We start from the raw sequence: 16,200 nt of genomic DNA on the forward strand, positions 1-16,200 counted from the left end.
AACCTACCCATCTATAGTGTCTTTCTTACTCAGGCAAAACCTTAAGAATAACAAACCAAAACAAAACATTCATTAATTATCGAATTCTTGTAGAACATATTCGAAGGGAGGCTGGAAAATATAGTAACACTAGCAGTATCGCCCGGCGTTGCTCGGGTTTGTAAGGGAAATAACTATAAAGCATTTTTAGAGAGTTATAGCCAAAAAATGGAAAAAAAATTATGGTAAATTTTTTTTAGTTAAAAAGGTCGAGTTGCGACCCCTAGACAGTCTGTGGTTTGTGTTTCTGATTCTCGACCCCATGTCGAATTTATCGATTTTTTTCAGAACTGGGGGAACTTTTCAAAATTTTCGCTGCGTTAGTTTTGAATTATGACATTGGGCTATGTGTGTGTCAAGTTTCATCATAATTGGTTGAAAGCCGTGGTCAGGGTGAGGGTACAACCTAACAGACACACAGACAAACTGCCGTTTATATAGAGAGAGATTAAAAGGATTGCTGTCGACCCCAGAGAGAAGGCATTCAGGAAAAGCGTCCACTCAAAACCAGGAAGAGAAATTAAGAATAGCAAGGGAGGTAATTATGGTTTTATCAGGTCGAAAACTGTTTATTTCAATTCTCAAATATTCCATATGTAAACATCATTTATTTAAATAGTTAATATTTAAACATTTCATATTTATTAACTCCCCCCCCCTCTGTGTGTGTGTGTGTTTATCTGTAGATATTTCCCATATATTAACTTTTAGAATGCAGCAAAACAAGAAATCTTTGCTTATGAACAGGTTTTTGAAGCTTAACTTTTAAAGCGAGATATCACCAAGTTTATGAGACTGAATTAAATGTTTTCTTTTAAAAAATAAACGTATTTTAAAGTTTCCAAGTGGTTTCCCTTTTTCCTAAAATTTATACCGCACAACGATGATGTATATATGATCAGAGGTAATGTAATTTGGGAAAAAATGATTCTAATAAGATATATATAATTATTTTTTGGTGCACAATAACCAAAATACCAAATTCCTACAGTCTGATACTTATTTGTATTAAAAACAGCTGTTAATGTTTTCTTAGGATACACCTCAGGAAAATTGCACTGAATTACTGATATACTAGAATGTAAAATGAATGAATGTCTTTTCTTTGGCAAGAACATCAAATCATTTCTATTTTGCCTGGAGGTTGTTCATCCACCGTTTCTTCATTAGAAGCCCAACGCAATTAACGCAGTCCACTAATTAAATAGCCATGAAAGCCTCACCTAATTATCTCCCCCTGTGTTGGGCCAGGTGTCGCTGCGGTCGGCGCAGTGTCACGTAAATAGAAACCAAAGACGGCGATGGAGGATGTTTACCGATTCCCGAAACCCTAAAACAAGAAAAAGGTTTGTTTACTTGAAACATTTCCATATTTGCTTCCACACAACGATACATGGAAGTCATAGGGATTATTTCCCGCTCTGCTGTAATACTCTGCCCTGAATACGCAGCAATTTAGGCGTGGATTCTATGGGAGGCAGTCGTCTGCAATGTTGAGAAGAATTCATTCCAAGAAACGGTCGAAGATTCCGGTCGGCTTTTTAAGTATTTTACACAATCTTCATAGAATTAGACATATGCACATTTTCTCTTTACCTTGTCTTTTATTTGCTCGCAAATTGCCGTTAATTGTTATTTTCTAATTGTTGTAATTATATTTGAAACTTTCTATGTCGTACAGCTTTAGACATACACACCCACATGGGTGTGTATGTATATGCGTGTATATATATATATATATATATATATATATATATATATATGAAGGGAGAAAAAGAAAAAAAAAAAGAAGAATACTCGATACTTTCAGTTGAGTGACATCATTCATTGCTGAGTTTTAACATATTCTTGCTCCGGGTGCCTCCCTTGATGTCGACCTTCGAACAAAACAACGACAGGCATCTATGAATTCAGAATAACCATCTGCGAGAATTTAACTCCGAATAAAAAAGGAGTATCGTTATGTGTGTGTGTTTAGAGCAACAACCAAAATACTTTTCTGGCAATTTACGTTCCGACGGCGGCACCTGCAAAGCTCCCCTCCACATGGCACCCAACTCGGCACAGTGTCGCCGCAGACGTTGTCGTCTTGAACGCAAAAAGCCAGAACATGTACTGCAAGCCATCCTGTCTACCGTTTTTTTTAACAATTTTAATATTGCACCACCCTGAATGGCTACTTTTTTTTATCGACCCTGAAAGGCTATAAAAATATGTTTGTGTGTGTGTGTGTCCTCGCCATTGTTTTACGTCCGCTTTCCATGCTGGCATGGGTTGGACGAGGCGTCACGTTCAGAGTCAACACACCTATGCGAGGGTAATGGTGACCCAAGACAGGTGATGAGAGATTAGAGAACATTGCTTGCTTAGACTGTGTGCATTTTCCTTGACGCCAGCTCCAGAAAGGTAGCTATGCCCTTGATATTACTAAAGGGAACTCACCCCATTACAGTTTTTGTTCATTTGCTAACATTTTTTTACAGAGTGAGAAGCATGAATGATAGTAATGAGAGGGTTATGTGATATGGAGTGGAACGACAGGAATAGTCTATATTCTAAAGTATGAATCTTCAAAGCAATATGACTGATATAAGGAGATGAGTGAGCCAGGAGATAGTGGTGACAGAGGCCCATGGTATGGGAGAAAAGGAATGAATGTTGTAACAGAGAGAGAGAGAGATGACTAGCGGTAGAAGAGGGAAGAGTGTACGACGTACAAGTGGTCAAATGTTATCTACTTTACATTGGTGATGAGATGGGTTTGAGGGGTTGACTGGTGAAAGTGCTAGCAAGTAGGTGGGTCCTGTGTAACAGTGAGTGACACAAACGGTGGTAGGAAGAGGACAAGAATAGGTACAATGGCATCTTTAGTTAGACTGATTGGAAGTTGTGTATGACAAACGAAAGAGATCCACTGCAATCTTCAAGGCGAAGGTAAACGATACACACACCACCCATTTCCAGAGTTTAGGTCTAAGATTAGGGTTACACTGAAAATGGGTGGTGTGCATATTCTTTACCTCCGCCATCTTCAATCCCACTGGAAGCTGGGTACAGTGTAAATAGAGGTGGTAGTGATAGAGAGATGACAAATAGGTGTGAGTGAAAACTGTAATGGTTAGTGAAGAGAGAAGCAAGTATGAGTGAGAGAGTGCAATGTGTGGTGAACTGTAGAGAAATTCTCTGTTGCTGTTAGTCACTCCAACAGCTTTCATTATCATCACCATCATTTGACGTCCGTTGTCCATGCTGGCATGGGTTGGATGGTTTGACCAGGGCTGGCAAGCTGGAATGCTGCACCAGACTCCGGTCTGATTTGGCATGATTTCTATGGCTGGATGCCCTTCCTAATGCCAACTACTCCAAGAGTTTAAGGGGCGCTTTTATGTTCTTCCAGCACAGGTGCCATTTGCATGACACCAGTATCTGCCACAGCTACAATTTTACTTGGTTTGATGGGTCTTCTCAAGCATGGCCTAATGCCAAAGGTTGTGGTCATTTGTCATTGCCACTGTAAGGCCCAACACTTGAAAGGTGCTTTTCGTGTGCCACTGGCATTGGCCACCATGCCTCCGTGAGGCCCAACACTTGAAAGGAGTGTTCTATGTGCCACTGGCATGGGTGTCAGTTACGTGACATCAGCATTGGCCATGGTTACAATTTCACTTGGCTTGACAGGTCTTCTCAAGCACAGCATATCGCCAAAAGTCTTGGTCACTAATCATTGTCTCCATGAGGCCCAATGTTTGAAGATCAGGCTTCACCACCTCATCTCATGTCTTCATGGGTCTACTTCTACCACAGGTTTCCTTTGAAATTAGAGATTGGCACTTCTTTACACAGTTGTCTTTGTCCATATGCATCACATGACCATACCAGCGCAGTCGTCTCTCTTTCATACCACATCTGATGCCCCTTATGCCCAACTTTTCTCTCAAGATGCTTACACTCTGTTGAACATGTACACTGACATTGCACACCCAACGATGCATACTGGCTTCATTTCTTTCATTCCTGCACATGCCCTAGGCTGTCACAGCCCATGTTTCACTGCTGTGTAGCGTGGCTGTTTGCACATAGGCATCATACAATCTGCTTCTCACTCTGAGCAAGAGGCCCTTTGTTGCCAACAGAGGTAGGATCTCTCTGAACTTTGCCCAAATTGTTCTCACAGCAACACTCTTGGAGCATCCACCTCCGCTACTAGCTTGGTCACCTAGATAACGGAAGCTATCTACTACTTCTAGCTTACCCCACTGGCAGTTGATGGAGTCTATTTTCTGTACATTTTTGCTGTTTATTCTACCTGTGCATCTTCCACACACAAAAGCTATTTTCCCTGTTAACCTTCCTCTGATATTGCTGTACCTCTTATGTGTCCATAACTTACACTAGGTACATCTTACAGAGTTTCTACCTACACTTTTTTTACCTATTGAGCAGGGTCATCTACTTGACGGGATTTGTGATTTGTCTGCCTTCCTATTTACTAAGACGTTGGATTTTGCTAGGTTGACTTCAAGGTCCTTCGATTCTAGACTTTGCTGAAACTTCTTCTTTAGATCTGGTAGTGAGTCAGCTATAAGAACAAAGTCATCAACATAGAGGAGGCCCAGGGGTGGCCTGTATTAAATTCCTCTGTTATTGCCTGGAGGACTATGATGAACAAGAGGAGGCTGGGGATTGATGCTTGGTGAACCCCTACTTCTACCCGGAATTCTTCGCTGTATTTGTTGCCAACGCTTGCCTTACTGACAGTGTCCCTGTACAAGGCTTGTGCAGCTCTCACCAATTGCTCATCTATCTCTAGTTTCTGCATTGATCACCAGATAAGGGATCGGGGAACCCTGTCAAAGGCTTTCTCAAAGTCAACAAATGCCAAATACAGAGGTTTATCTTTGACTATGTATTTCTCCTGCAGCTGCCTTACCAGAAATTTAGCATCAGTGGTGCTTCTTCCTGCACAAAACCAAACTGCATCTTAGCTAGACTATCTCTCTCCCTAATTAGTTGGGTTATCACCTGATCCAACAATTTGATACCTCTGTAATCATTTTTATGTAAGGCATCACTTTTACCCTTGTAGCAGTTGACTATGGTCTGCTCCACTATTGGGTATGACTCCTTTGTGTACCAACTGATTTATAATATGGGTGACTAACCCATTGTGCCAGATATTTTAAACATCTCAGTGGTGACGCCTGTTGGGCCGGGAGCTTTCCCTGTCTTCATATCCTTAATTGCTTTATCTACCAAGGTACTGTCGATTTGCTGGTACCTCATTTGGATCAACATTTGGCTAACTCTCTTCCTCCCCCCCAGTGGCATTTCCAAGCCTCTTTTCGTTGCAGAATCATTAAGTGCAAGCGAACTCTCATCCATGTGGACACGTTTCTTTCCTATTGCATCACAGTTTGCTCTCACACACTTTCTTGCAATCCCAAACACTTCAAGTCTTTGGTCCACATGTCACTGAACATAGGCAAACTTCTTCTTTTCTGATTCTCCCTGTCTCCTAGCTTCCCTTCTGGCTATCTGATACAGTTCCACACTGCCCTCACTCTTCCAGGCCTTGTTCTTTACCCTAATATCCTTGTCTACTGCATTGTTCCACCACGATGATGTCACCCTAGATCTGGATGGGACTTTGCACCTGCCACAGATTTGGTCTGTGGCACTCAGCACGCTATTCTGCCGGAATTCTCAGTTGCCCTCAATATCACAAGTTTGTAGCTGCTCCTCCCTCTCAAATTTCTCAGTTAGGATGTCCTTAAATCTCTGACCATGTGAAGGGTCTTTAAGCTTCTAAATCCTTCTTTCCCAGATTGGCCTACTTCTTGGCTTCCTTCTGGCCTGACATCTAAAGTCACTCACGACTAGTCCATGCTGGGTGGGTGGCTGTTGGGTACATTCTTCACCAGAGAAGGTCTTTGTATTGAGGAGCAACCATATATTCTGCTGTCTGGTGAGAATGTAATCGAGCTGGCTAGCATAGTCACCTGATTGATAGGTTATCAGGTGGCTGGTTTCTTAAAGTTAGTGTTGCAGATCAATAGATTATTCGCATCACAGAACTCCAGTAGCCTTGTCCTCCCTTTGTTTTGGGAACCAATTCCATGGCCCCCATGAATATCATGGAAGATACTGAGCTGCTGCCCGATATGCCCATTGCAATCCCCAGCCATGAAGATGAGATCATTGACACTTGTCTTTGAGATAGCCTGCAGAAGAACATCAGAAAAGTGGTCCTTTTCTTCATTTGGTAGGCTTGCGTGGGGGTGGGGTGTTGGCAGAGATAATTGTTGCTATACTATTCTGTAAAACTAACCTGAGCTTAAGTACTCCTCACACTCTGACTACCTGTATGACCGTATCCACCCATTTCTTTGCAAGAAGTATGTCCACACCACCTACCCTGTCACTGTTAGCTTGAAGTGTTTATACCTATGGGTCTTGCCTGTGAGTAACCTGGCTGAAGCTCTCCTCCATCTTACCTCTTGAATGCAACATATATCAACATGCTTCCATTCAAGCATCTCAACAATCTCACTAGACCTACCTTTCAATGTGCCTACATTGACAGTACCAACTCTGAAAACTGGGAAAGGGCTGTGGGAGGGAACATGGGAAGGAGAGGTGGTATTCAGCATCTGAAATGAAGGTTTCAAGACATGTCACATGAGCTATTCTTGCTTTAACCTACCTTCATTCAAACATGTTAAAATTGTTACCCCTATTGGGGGTGAGTGTAATGTAAGAGTTGTAAATATAAGCATTATTGCTGCAAACATAAATAGGCCAATGTTTAAACTAAATAAATGAGCCACTATTGGTTAGTCTATTATATAGAGAAAGGAGTAGGTGGTTTGTTAATTTACTAAGTAACACATCTTCTTTTGGTGCATGCAGTAGTGTGGGTGGAGGGTGGGGGAGCCATGCAAGTCTTCTGGTGCAGAAGCGAGGCAGAGCCTTGTAGAGGTTTCCAGCATGAGATTTCTGGTATAGACAGTGAGAGTGAAAATGGGTCGGCACATTGCGGACAAGTAAAGGCCAGCTTCACGTCAGGAAATGGCAGCCAAGATAGAAAGACATTAATGAGAGAGAGAGAGAGAGAGAGAGAGGAGTGATTGAGAGATGAATCTAGGGGCATGAGTAATGGAAGCAAAAGAAAGGCTTGGTGTAAGGGACATAGGTGACAGTGACAAATGAATGATAGGGATATAAAATGTGAAGGATGAAAGATAGGGAGCAAGTGATATGATGTTAAAGAGACGAGAGGCTGTCGACCCTCTCTTACAACCAACTCATCCATGTCATTTCCCTCTCTTTCTTCCTTCCCCTATCCACTACATTATTATTACCATTCTGTTGCATTTGCCTGCTTCTCTAATGCCAGTCATCACCTATTCTCACCTTCCCCCAACTTCTTAATCACACAACCATGCCTGTGCCTATATACATACTTATATATCATACATATGTGTGTGTATATATCTGCATGTATATAAGTATGTGTGTGTGTATATATATACACACACCTCAGAGCTAAGACCAAAGTCCGTCAGGTGCTGATCAGAGAGATCCTCTTTGCTGACGATGCCGCCCTAACATCACACAACTAGCCGGGTCTCCAGAGGCTGGTCAGCTCCCTGGCGGATGCCTGCCAAGAGTTCGGCCTTACCATCGACCTGAAAAAGACAGAGATCATGGGCCAGGACGTCGGAGGGGTCCCCAGCATCAGTGTCAGCGACCACAGCTTGCAGGTGGTGAACGAGTTCACTTACCTGGGATCGACGGTCTCCAGCAGCCTGTCCCTCAAGCCGGAGCTGAACAGACGGATTGGGAAGGCTGCTGCTGCCATGGCTAAGCTCTCCAGGAGAGTGTGGGGAAACAACATGCTCACAATAACCACCAAGATCGCAGTGTACCGAGCCTGCGTGCTGAGCACCCTACTCTACGGCAGCGAGAGCTGGACAACATACACCCGGCAAGAATGCCGCCTCAGCGGCTTCCACATGCGGTGTCTTCGACGGATCCTTGGCATCTCCTGGAAGGACCGAGTACCAAACGGAGTCATCCTAGAACAGACTAATATGCCAAGCATGCATGCCCTCCTTGTGCGGAGACGACTGCGCTGGCTCGGACACGTCTGCCACATGCAGGACGGTCGCATGCCTAAAGATATCCTGTACAGCGAACTCACCACGGGATCCTGACCCAAGGGACGTCCACAGCTACGATACAGGGATGTGTGCAAGCGCGACCTGAGGACTGCCAACATCTGTGTGGACACGTGGGAGGTAACAGCTGCTGACCGCTCTGCCTGGCGTCGGGCAGTGTGGAAAGGCGTTTCCATGCCTGAGGAAAGGAGAGCACAGCTGTGGTCGGACAGGCGGGACAGGAGGAGGACAACTGCAGCAACACCCCACACGTACCCATCGATGTTCGTGTGCAGCAACTGTACCAGGGACTGCCACTCTAGAATTGGACTGTTCAGTCACAGCAGACGCTGCTCATCATCAAAGTGGGCCCCACCCTTGGCGCGACCCATTGTCTATCAAGACAGACGGTGGAAAGAAGAAGATGTATGTAAGAGATAATGGTGTCGTTGAGACCCAAAGGTGTCAGGTAATGCCGAATAAGTGCTATAGACAGACCATAGTTAAGTTCCAGATTCGGTAATTTTGCGAATAAGGGGCTCAACGTTATTTCTATGTCAGCGTGTGTATATAAGAATTTTTTTGTGTAATGAGATAAAAAACCAAGGCTGTGTAGATATCAGAACATTTATAGATAGAAGGTCTTACAGCTGTTTCCAGGATATTTATTAATTATATCCCTTCATTGGAGACAGTGTGAGAGGATGGTTAAGTCAGAGTTAGTTTAGTAGATGTGATACAAAATAGAGAGTGAGGTGGAGGAAAGAAAATAGATGCAAGATATTGAAGTTGTAGCTGCTATAGTCCCGGTGATAATCACGGCAGCTGAAACCACGTCAAGGTGGCAGAGGTCAATAAGCAATCACAAGTAGAACCTTCTACTGTGGGAAACTAATTCAGTCTTCACTGACGCACTTGGATGAAGCAGAGGGGGGAAAACCCTGAGAAACTTGATGATACAGAAGGGTTTCTGACATTGCAATGGATTCAGAAAAACTTGCAATACCCCTTAGCAGCCCCTGCAGTTTCTGCATAGGGCAAAGCTCTTCCTCTTTTAACCCGCCACCCCACCATGGGGTTATAATCTGTGTCCTTGTGAAGTACATCCCCATGTTCTCATTCATCCAACGTATGTATATGTCTTATTTTAAATATTATATACAGAATGATTGAAATTTTTGGTGAATTCAATTTGCAGAGCATATGCATATGTAACCAAAAGACTGTAAAAATTTGGTATGTTAAAAACATACCAGATTTTCCACTCTACTGGTTTGATATATTTTATATATCATCAGCTTCTTCATTTAATGTCCATGTTCCATGGTGGCATGGGTTGGATGGTTTGACAAAGATCCAATGAGTCAAGGGCTGCATCGTACCCCAGTGTCTGCTTTAGTATGGTTTCTATGACTGGATGCCCTTCCTAACATTAACCATTTTACAATGTCTAAAATTATGCGTGTCTAAAATTATTCGTTTTGTTTTTGTTCTGAGTTTTTGCTTTCGTTTTAGCCTTTCGTTTTTTTTTTCTTAATTGTTATCCTTAAATTAATTTAACAATTAAGAAAAAAAAACCGAAAGGCTAAAATTTAGGGTGAGGATTAGAGTTAGTGACAGGATGTTGTCTGTTTTAGACGCAGCAAATGATTTTAGCTCAATAGAGGCCATAGGATTGGTTAAAATTCGAAGAATTAAACTACGTTAAACTTACAAATTACAATTTTCTCAAGAAAGCCAAGAGAAAAAAATGTTTTATTTTGACACATTCTACCAATATACGAAGTTTAAAAGTGTTTAGTTAACTAGAAATTGTGTTGAAAACTGCTGTTCAAAAGGAAAAGATCCCTCTTGACCCCTACTCTCTTTCCCTCTTCTCTCTTTCTCTCCCCTCTTTCCCTCTTACTCTCTTCTCTCCTCCTCTCTCTCCTCACTCACCCACCTTCCCCTCCCCTATAAGCCCACCCACCCCTACACATCCTTACTCCACCTTCCCATCTCCCCATCCCCCCCATCCTATCCCACACACCCTCCCATACATACCCCACCTCTACCCCAACCCTCAGCCGAACCCACACCCCACCCGTGATTTCCCCACTCTCGCCTCCCCCACCTCCCAACAACATTACATCACAACACCACCCACCACCCACACACCCATCCCCATATTTTCACACCTACACATACATACACGCACACGTTCAGACCACCAGCCCTCTTTCACACGCACATACATACTCTCTTATACACACATGTACCTTCGTGTTGGGGGTCCTCTTCACTTTGTTATCTCCCCTACTTTCCTTCTCCGGTGTGACCCTTCTGTCCGAGTCAGACGCCATGATAGATCATTAGCCACTACACACAATTTTTTTCTCTCCTTGTTTGTTTCTGTGTCCTTTTCTGTAGAAGAGCGTAGGCTTGAAACGTCAAAGACTTTTTCTATTCCTGAGCGTTATACTAATACATCTGTTTGTTTTGTACACCACCTGTCTTCGTCTTTTGTTGTTTTTTTTCGTAAACTCTCCCTATATATATATATATATATATATATATGTATACACACACACATATGTATGTATACTTTCTTACATTGCACATCCAACAGAGAATGCTGGGTTAATTTCTTTCCAGTAGAAACCAAACGAAAGTAGATGAGCTGTCTATATATGTATATGAATCATTTAACATCTGTCTTCCATGCTGGCATGGGTTGGGTGTATATGTATGTATGTATTGTAAAAACCCATGTAATTTATGCACTTTTTTCACAAAAGTAAAAATAAACTTTAGGGGATGTGTAAATTGCATGAGTAGATCATTTCCAGAAATTTTTTTTGTTGAAAAAGGATTTATAAACATTTGTACAGGAAGTTGACTCATCTAATGTATTGGGTTGTCCGGAAAGTTCGTGCTGATTTATAGTAGCTTACCTTTTGACTTATTTTAGAACATGATTGAGTCCATAAAATAGGATTTGACTACACCTCCATTTAGAGCACAGTTTAAGCTATCTTTTTGTGGAAGAAGGTTTATGTTCCTATAACCTGTGTTAATTCTGTAACCCTTTAAAATGGAAGATAAGAAAGTTCATTTTTGGCACTTGATGCTTTTCTTTTTCCGTAAAGGGAAAAATGTGTCACAAGCAACCAAAGAAATATGCACAGTTTACGGTGATGTTTCAATATCTGAAAGAACTATACAGAAGTGGTTCGCAAGGTTCTGAGCTGGAGATTGTAGCCTGATTGATAAAGAGCGAGCAGGTAGACCATCCACTACAGATGATGACCAAATCAAGTCATTAATTGAGAATAACCCACATTTCACAACCCGAGAATTCGTAGAAAGCCTCAACCTATCAAAATCTGTCGTTCATGAGCATAGCTTGGGTACACAAATCGCTACGAAGTTTGGGTACCACATGAGTTGAGTGAGAAGAACCTTTTGGATCGCATTTCCATCTGTGATTCACTTTATAAACGGAATGAAAACGCGCCTTTTTTAAAGCAAATTGTGACAAGTGATGAGAAATGGATTAACTACCGAAATGTTCAGAGAAAGCAATCCTAGAGCAAGCGACATGAGCCACCTTTAGCCACCACAAAGCGGGTCTTTACCCTAAAAAAGTCTTGCTTTGTGTCTGGTGGGATTGGAAAGGAATTCTGTACTATGAGCTTCTCTCAAGTAACCAGACGATTAATACTGCACACAACTGGATGAGTTAAAAGCAGCAATTCAAGAGAAATGTTCAGAATTGGCCAACAGGAAGGGTGTTGTTTTCCAACACAATAATGCAAGACCGCACGTTTCTTTGGGAACCAGACAAAAATTGCTGCAGCTTGGTTACACCAATTTCAAACATTAGCTTCATTAGTATTAAAATGCCTCCCAGCAGCTCTATTACTACGTTCAAATGAATATTCAACATATTTAATTTCTCCTTTGCAGTAAACGATTCACAAGTTCTGCCCATTCTGACAATAATGGTAATTTTAAAGTTTGCTTAACAGTTTATAAGCATGAAAGGGATTAAAATTTCGATACTCTGTATCAAAGGTTCTGACAAGGATAGGTAGAAAAGAATTCTGTTTACATAAGCAGTTTGATCAGTCACCTTCTTCTGTCAGTTGAGTAAAGTGTCATCCAAGCTGATGTTTATTGGTAATTAGACTTAATTTGCAACACTTGTACGTATTTATTAGCTTTGTTTTTGTTGGTAATTCTTAGCAGCTTTTCCTGTGATCATGATTTGAGAAGACATACAGCAGTATGCTAAAGATCAGACATAATCTCTTCTGGGCAAGAAATGTAAAATAAAGTTTAGTATAAACAACACAAACACTTTGTAATTTAATAGCTTTCATTGTGATACCTGCTAAGCAGAAATTATTTCTATTTAATGAAAATTTAATAAAATCTAATCACGAGCAAGTGAAATTATGCTAAATACAACTAAATTGAAAACCTTTTTTTTCTGGCTATATCAGCAATTCTGAAAACTTTTGGGTGTGAATTTTACACGAGTTGAAGCTTTTTTTTTTTTACCAAATTTTATCCTGAAAATCACCTGCATAAATTACACAGGTGCACAAATTTACATGGGTTTTTATGGTATGCTAGTTAACTCAAAGCTGAGACCCTGACAGGTGCTACTACTTTGGGTCAGAATAGACCTGGGAGCAATAGTGGCTAGGAAATGGTTCCACACTCTGCCAAACTCTGGAACTCCTGCATCAAAGTTCTACAATTAGATACAGTTTAAAGTCAAAACTATTTAAGTGCAGATGCAGAAATACTCTTGGTTACTGTCAGGGCATGGAATAAAACCACTGGGAGTAAGGGATTCCCAGCAGCTGTTAGAGCATCCTTCTAGGAGAGGGACACTCTGATGTAAAACCTGCTCTTTCACATGATTACTGGACATCTAACTTTGGCCTGTTGTTAGGCACTAATTATGGAAACTCAGAGAGTGGTACTTAAGTTGTACAAGTGTTTAATCTTTATGATCATATGATGTACAAATGTTTCTTTTTATGGTGGCCTCATTTGTCATTCCATCTCCAGAAAGTCCTGTGGTGATGGAGGAGTGGTCACACGTGCAGACCTAACAAGTTATAACTTTTGTTGGTCACTTATGTTTCAAACCATGCAGGCATGCAACAAGACTGAATAGTCACCTGAGAGGTCATGAATGGAAAGTCAGAATTGCTGTTGACAACAAGGAAGCATAGGGAGATGGCACTCACCATATGCATATATGTATGTATATGTCCTGAGTATAACATTAAACTGCATCCGGTGGTGAGGCACCTGTTGGGGAGAATGGAGTCACTCCTTAATTACCATTACTTCCAGGTCTGTTCTGACGTGGAACAGTAGTACCTGCCTGGGTTCCATCTATGGGTTAGAAAGATTTCCCAGAGGTAAAGGAGGCTCCCATTATTTTTGACAGAGCTGCTGGAAAGGTAGCTCCACTAGGAGAAAGATCCTGATGCAGACAGAATAGTAGTAGTAGCGATCTTGCAGTGCTTGTCAAAAGGAACCTACTGTAGTGACTGAGGGAGTGGCAAAAGTGTTGTACAAGCTTTTGTCACTTGAATCTGATGATGGACAGATGCCTCACTAGCATTTCATTTCTTGGCTGTGAAATGACTATCAACTGACAAGATGAGGCAATCATCAGATGTATGTAAATGTCATCATCATCTAACGTCTGTTTTCCATGCTAGCATGGGTTGGATGGTTAGACAGGAGCTGACCAGCTGAAGAGCTGCTGCTTGGGCTTCATTTGTCTGTTTTGGCATGGTTTCTATGGCTGATGCCCTTCCCAATGTGCCAACCATTTCATAGAGCATGGCCATGTCAACGTGTCTGTGTTGCTTGTACGTGGAACTGGCATGGGTGCTTTTACTTGGCACCAACACAGGAGACACTTTTACACAGTACTGACGCAGGTGCTTTTATGTGGCACCCATGAGTCTTCAAGATTAGCATCCCTAGGCTGGGAGAGGCATGTAGAGGACATGACTTTATGCATGGGCACCCATGATTTTACTTAGTTTGACATGTCTTCTCAACTGCAACACACCACCAGATGTCTCGATTGCTTGTCATCTCCTCTGTGAGGCCCAATATCTGAAGATCCTTTATCACTACTTTGTCCCATATTTTCCTGGGTCTACCTCTTCCACATGATCCCTCCACAATTAGAGATCAGCACAGCTTTCTCCCTTGCGCTCTACATCTGATTCCTTGTACACCCAGTTTTTCTTTCCAATTACTTACGCTGTTGCTTATGCACCCTGACATGCTCCATCCAGTGGAGCATTTTGGCTTCATTTCTTTCAATCCTTTGCATTCCTTCAATGGTCACAGCCCATGTCTTACTGCCATGTAACATGGTTATTTATACACAGGCATCATACAATCTGCCTTTCACTTTGAGGGAGAGGCCATTTGTTATTACTAGAGGTAGACCTATTGAGTCAAGTACGTCAACATCAAAATCAAAATCAATGGGAAATTGTAGTTATGATACCTGGGCAAAGTTTAGGGAGCTCTTACCTCTGCTGGTGACTAAAGGCCTCTCGCTCAGAGTAAAAGGCAGACTGTATGATGCGTGTGTACGAACAGCCATGCTACATGGCAGCGAAACATGGGCCGTGACTGCTGAGGACATGCGTAAGCTCGTGAGGAATGAAGCCAGTATGCTCCGATGGATGTGTAATGTCAGTGTACATACTCGACAGAGCGTTAGCACCTTGAGAGAAATGTTGTACCTAAGAAGCATCAGTTGTGGTGTGCAAGAGAGACGATTGCGCTGGTATGGTCATGTGGCGAGAATGGATGAAGATAGGTGTGTGAGAAAGTGCCAATCCCTAGCAGTTGAGGGAACCCGTGGAAGAGGTAGACCCAGGAAAACCTGGGACGAGGTGGTGAAGCACGACCTTCGAACTTTAGGCCTCACTGAGGAAATGACCAGAGACCGAGACCTTTGGAAATATTCTGTACGTGAGAAGACCAGGCAGGACAAGTGAGCCCAGCCCACTTATGAATGCCTTTCCTCCCTTGGACACAAAGACCGGTTGAGGCAAACGAAGTCGATATAGAACCTCATCCGACGACAGACACCCATGCCAACCCCCCATGCTTGCGAAGACATGTTGGGGCAAGCGAAATCGAAATCGAAACCGAATTGAACCAGCCAGGATCCCTGGCCTGGTGGTACGTAAAAAGCACTATCCGACTCGTGGCCGTGGCACGTAAAATACTCCAATGCGACCGTACGACAGGCACCCATGCCAACCCCCTTTGCTTGTGAAGACATGTTGGGGCAAGCGAAATCGAAATCGAATTGAACCAGCCAGGATCTCTGGTCTGGTACGTAAAAAGCACTATCCGACTCGTGGCCGTGGCACGTAAAATACTCCAATGCGACCGTACGACAGGCACCCTTGCCAACCCCCTTTGCTTGTGAAGACATGTTGGGGCAAGCGAAATCGAAATCGAATTGAACCAGCCAGGATCCCTGGTCTGGTGGTACGTAAAAAGCACTATCCGACTCGTGGCCGATGCCAGCACCGCCTCGACTGGCTTCCGTGCCGGTGGCACATAAAATACACCAATCTGACCGTGGCCGTTGCCAGCCCCGCCTGGCACCTGTGCAGGTGGCACGTAAAAAGCACCCACTACACTCACGGAGTGGTTGGCGTTAGGAAGGGCATCCAGCTGTAGAAACATTGCCAAATTAGACTGGAGCCTGGTGCAGCCTTCTGGCTTCCCAGAACCCCGGTCGAACCGTCCAACCCATGCTAGCATGGAGAACGGACGTTAAACGACGATGATGATGATGATGATGATACCTGTGCCGGTGACACATAAAAAGCACCGTCCGAACGTGGCCGATGCCAGCACTGTCTGACTGGCATCCATGTCGGTGACACGTAAAAGCACCAACTGATTGTGGCCGTTTGCCAGGCTCCCCTGGCGCCTGTGCTGGTGG

At 42.9% G+C, this 16,200-nt stretch overlaps 1 protein-coding gene across 3 annotated transcripts in view; it reads left to right on the forward strand.

Moving 5' to 3' along the window:
• The first annotated feature begins 1,255 nt into the window (after positions 1-1,255).
• The window catches only part of LOC115212801 (WD repeat-containing protein 37), a 203,003-nt gene continuing 188,058 nt past the window's right edge, over positions 1,256-16,200 (forward strand). For 2 of the 3 annotated variants that reach the window (XM_036503539.1, XM_036503540.1), the window contains exon 1: positions 1,256-1,367. The gene's annotated coding sequence lies outside the window, so the exon portion shown is untranslated. Of the gene's footprint in view, positions 1,386-16,200 lie in introns of all 3 variants that reach the window. The other variant, XM_029781509.2, reaches the window with a different exon arrangement.

The sequence above is a fragment of the Octopus sinensis genome, linkage group LG6 (assembly GCF_006345805.1).
Source record: "Octopus sinensis linkage group LG6, ASM634580v1, whole genome shotgun sequence".
NCBI lineage: Eukaryota > Metazoa > Mollusca > Cephalopoda > Octopoda > Octopodidae > Octopus > Octopus sinensis.